At 41.4% G+C, this 5171-nt stretch overlaps 1 pseudogene; it reads right to left on the reverse strand.

The window, feature by feature from the left end:
- Nucleotides 1-276: 276 nt before the first annotated feature.
- Nucleotides 277-1387, reverse strand: Hnrnpa1-ps33 (heterogeneous nuclear ribonucleoprotein A1, pseudogene 33; annotated as a pseudogene).
- Nucleotides 1388-5171: the final 3784 nt, after the last annotated feature.

The following is a 5171-nucleotide window of genomic DNA, read 5'->3' on the forward strand; positions in this document are numbered from 1 at the left end:
AAGATGGAGAAAAAATTTTTTTAATTGCTAAAAAAAAAAAAAAAACAATTAAAAAGCTAAGAAACTGTCTCAAAGGCACTTTTTTTTTTTTACAATCCTTCCTCCACAGTAAGGCATTAAATAATCCAATCCATCACAAAATGGCCCTCTGCATCTGCTCCGGTGTATTCTGCCATATCACTGCATATTTATGCATGACTGAGATAAGAGTTTCCTTAACATTGTTATTTCGACAACCTGAAGCTGTTCTGTTGTCTCTGGGCTCTCATCCTCTCCTATTTATACAGCGAAGCCCATGGTAAGTAGGAAGAAGCTCAATATCAGCTCCTTCCACCATAGCCCCCAGTTCCTCCACTTCCCCCAGGACCATAGTTCCTTCCACCGTGGTCCTCCCATGTTCCTGCTACCACCAAAGTTTCCACTCTTCATTGGACCACAGTTAGAAGGTTGCTGGTTATGATTTCCAAAATCATTGTAATTTCCCTTTCCATAATTTCCTCCTCCATAGTTGTCATAACCACCTCTGTAGCTCCCATCCTGGTTGCCATATCCAGGTCCTCCACCACCATATCCTCCTCTTCCTTCTCCATAACCAGGGCTACCTCCAAAATTGCCACCTCCAGTTCCTCCTCCATACCCATTATAGCCATCCCCAAATCCACGTCCACTTCCATATCCATCAGAACTCTCCCACCCCCCACTCCCTCGCCTAAAGTTGCTTCCTTGTCCTGGTCCAAAATTGCCACCGCCGTCACGAGAATTCCCAAAACCAAAGTTTCCTCCTCTTCCACTCCTAGAACTTTGGGCTTTCTGCATTTCTTGTCCAGACAATGCCTTTCTAACTTCTGCATTGTGACCATTTATGGTGTGATATTTCTGCAGGACAATTTTATCCACAGGATCATGGTCATCAAAAGTAACAAAGCCAAAGCCTCTTTTTTTTCCAGACTGCCTATCAGTAATTATTTCAGTAGTATCAATTTTTCCATATTCTTCAAAGTAATCTCTAAAGTGATGCACCTCAGTATCTTCCTTAATTCCAACAACGAACAGTTTCTTCACAGTCACATGGGCTCCTGGATCTCCAGACTCCTCTCTTGCCACGGCACGTTTTGGCTCAACTACCCTGCCATCAATGGAATGAGGCCTTGCCATGGATGAGAAAGTTACAAAGCCAAATCCTCTTGATCTTTTGCTTGCAGGATCCCTCATAACCACACAGTCTGTGAGCTTTCCCCATCGCTCATAGTAGTTTCTCAAACTTTCTCCTGTGGTTTCAAAGCTTAAGCCACCAAGAAAGAGCTTACAGAACTGTTCCTTTTCTCTCTCCATCGCGGACTCAGTCGCTTCAGCTCGATTTCCCGCAGCCGAGCGAGAAGAGAAAGACCTCCGCGGATGGACACGCACGGGACTCGTCCGGATGCTGTGGTGAGAACAGCCAATGGCCAAGAAACTGTGCCGCACGGAGCACCTGCACACAGGACCGGGGCCGCTGCTACTCACACCCACACTCCTTTAGCTATCTCATTTATCACCACTTTGCAGAACTTGTCTTTAAGGAGTTCTCAAGAGTTTCTTGCTACTATGGACTGTTATGGTTTGATGATGAAGCACAGGCTTGTCTTTGGGATACTTCCTCAGCAGATGGTACTGTTTTGGGAGGCTGCTGAAATCTTTCAGGAGATGGGGCACAGGTGATAGGAGTAGGTCATTGGCTTCGAATGTTATACCTGACCTCTGCTTCTCTGATGTCTGTTGTCCTCACTCTGCTTCCTGTCGCGCAGTGATATATGGACAGTCTCCACCTTGCATTCCTGCCACCACAATCGGAGTCATATGTTCCCTCATCACAATGACTGAAACCCTCTGAAGCCAGGAGTCACAGTAAGTCTTTCCCTCCTCAAGTTGTTTGGGTCATGTATTGTTGCCACAGTGACACAGAAGTAGCTAATACACAGACTCAATTTTATCCCTCCAACTACATAAATTGAAACACTAAAGCCACTGTCGTTGTGGCTCTATTTGGAGACTAGTCTCTAGGATATTTAGCGATATCCTAATAGCACTAATAGGGTCCTAGGTTAAACTAGCTCACAACGATGGAGGTCTCAATTGGATAGGAGAGGAGTCCTTTTAATAAGAGGAAGGGGCCTGGATGGTAAGTCAGTGGTACACTGCTTTTACAATACATGCAAGGACCTGGGTTAAATACTGGAATTCCTGCATGGCACTGCATATACAGAGAAAAACTATGTGAGTATCCAGAAAAAGAGTAGCCATCTACAACCCGGAAAAGAGGCCTCCGAAAGCCAACTCTGATGTTACCCTGGGCTTGGGTGTCAAACTTCCAGAACTACAAGCTAATACTGTTTAAGTCACACAGCATGTACATGTATGGCACCTTGAGCACGCTAATAGACTGTTATTATTACTTTTCCAGCTCATGTTCCTTTTTATTTTGCTCCAGTTAAATGTCTGATGCTACAACTTCTTTGACTTTTCACTGGCTAAAGCTTCAAACAGTTACTGTGTTCCAAATGCTGATGACCTCTCAATGCTTGCCGTCCTGACAACATTCAGCAGGGTCCATCATCATTTCCTTCTTGGTTTGCTTGAAAACCATCATGCCCAGTTTTTCCGCTTCTCTTCTCTTTCTTCTGCTTCTTACTCTACACTGTGATTTCTCTTTTACCTAAATGCCGAGAGTATTCTAGGGCTTTCTCCTGGGCTTCTGTCTTTTCTCTTGGTTTTCCAAGTCAGTCCTCTTTGCCACATGGTTTTTGCATACTATTCGTAATGGTAACTTTTTTCAAATCTTTATATTCAACTATTTCATCTTTGAGCTTCAGCTTTTTCCTCTGAAGTCTATATTTGAAAGCTACACATGAACACTAAACAATGATCTCGACTTTAACTGCTCCAATGGATGTTTTGTTTGGTATAATGGCTCTGCTATCACTATAGTTGCCCAGCTAAAAATCTGAATGGTCACTATGATCATCCTTTTCTACGTTTGTTCTCACACAGAAAAATATTTTAAAATATCATCTTTCAGCTCCGGTAACTGCTGATTTAGTCCAGATGCGTGACTCTTGTACCTCCCTCCCCCAAAAGCTTATATCTATGGCAGAAATCCTCTGTCTTCAGCTACAGTTTGCATGGATTCTAACAGAATACCTTACAGAACGTGGGACACATTTTACCAAAAGGAATGAAATCATGACCCGCTAACTCCTTTAATGATTTCTCCATGGCCCCTCCTGTGATCATAATGAAATCTACAACTAGGACCCTACATATTTAAATTTTCTCAGTGAGAGAACCAGACCGTAAGTCTCTATTAAGCCTCGTTTTAGCACATGTTCCAGTTCCACACTGCATTGAGTCTGTCCAGTGCTTTTCATGAAACAGTCCAAGCTTTTGCAAATGCTGTGCCTGCCCTGCTTGAGATGCTCTTCTGGACTTTGCCATTTATTCTCTGAATATGTCCTATTACATGGATTGATTTAACCGTCTTGCATTTCTTGAGTAAATTTCACTAACTCATGGATTAAGATTTGTTGGACTTTGTAGGTGCTTTATGGAGGAGTTTTGTTTTTATTATGTCTTACTTTGTTTTGGGTAGCAGCATAATACTGGCCTCACAGAATGAGATGGGAAATGCTCGCTCTTAGTCTATGCCTTTCTGAATATTCTATTTAAAAAAATTGGTATTATTATTATTTGTTTAATATATAAGGGAATTCATCAATGAAGTCAATTGATGCTTGGCCTTTCTCTGGGGGACATTTCTCCACCAATTGCATTTCTTTCATTGTTCTGAGTTGATTTGGGTGTTTTACTTCTTTTCGGGGTCAGTTTGGTAGTTTTCAATGTCTTGGCACTTGTTGAAGTAAACCAGCTCATTTAATTTGTTGTATGAAGTGCTCCTCAGGTTCCTTATGCCTTTATTTTCAGAGGCTCTGTAGTGGAATGAGGCCTTCTCTCACATTCCTTAGTTAACAATCTGGGTCTCCTTTCTCTTCTCATAGTCTGCTTAGCTAAAGGATGTCAGTTTTACTGGTGATAATACATTTTTATTGATTATATATATAATCAATATATGTGTGTGTGTACACATGCACGCACACACACACATATAATGTATACACACACATACACACCTTTAATTATGACTACCTCCTTCTTTCTGCTTCCTTTGCATTTTGTTTTGTTTCTTCCTTTTTTCCAGCTCCTTAAAGTATAAAGTTAGGCTACTGATTTGAGGCTTCTTACTCTTTCTAAAATACAGACATTTATTCACTCATACATAGCTTGGCTTTAGCTTTATTTCATCACACTTTGATATGTTTTGTCCCTAACTAATCACCAAGAGTTACATAATATTGTCATTTCATTTTTGACTCAGTAGTCACTTGGAATTGTGTTTAATTTTCCCAAATAATCTTTTTGTCTGTGGTTTCTCATTTCAACCCATTGTAATTAGAGGTCTTATTTTTGTACTACTGCAGTCCTTTGACTTGTAGTCAGGCACATTTATGGCTTAACCTATGATCTGTTCTGAAGATTCTCCTGAACACTTGAGAAGAATGTTTTCAAGTGTTTGTCAAAAGCTCTGTAAATGTTTGCTAGGTCTATTTAGTTCATGGTGTTGTCTTCTATTTCTTTAGTTGATACTTTTCCTGGATGTTATGCATGAAAGTCAGTTGCTAAAGACCCAGAATAGTGTGGTGAAATTATGTATTTTTTCCCCGTTCAGTTTCTTCTGATTTTGAAGTCCTCGCATTAGAGACAGATGTGTTCATTATTGTTAATGACCTAATGCACAACCCACTTATCACTATAACTTTCTCTCTAATAATAGAATTAACTCTAAGGTCTGTGATGTTCAGTGTTAATGGCCAACTAGAGAGACTCTAGAATCACCTCAGAGATGGGCCTCTGGGCATGCCCTTGGCAGGTCATGTCGGTGCTGGAAGACCTGTCTTGACTGTGTGGATGGAGCTAATCTCTGGGCAAAGGATGCTGGGATGTCCACAGTGCAGAGTGTACACAGAAAGTGAGCTGAGCATGGAAAGTTTTCATTCTTGACTGTGGAGGAAGTGAGGCCACAGCTTTACACGCCTGCTGCCTCGATTTCCCCTTCATTGTGAACTGAACCTCATGCTGTG

Source organism: Rattus norvegicus, chromosome 4 (genome assembly GCF_021556685.1).
Source record: "Rattus norvegicus strain SHRSP/BbbUtx chromosome 4, alternate assembly SHRSP_T2T, whole genome shotgun sequence".
Classification (NCBI taxonomy): Eukaryota; Metazoa; Chordata; class Mammalia; order Rodentia; family Muridae; genus Rattus; species Rattus norvegicus.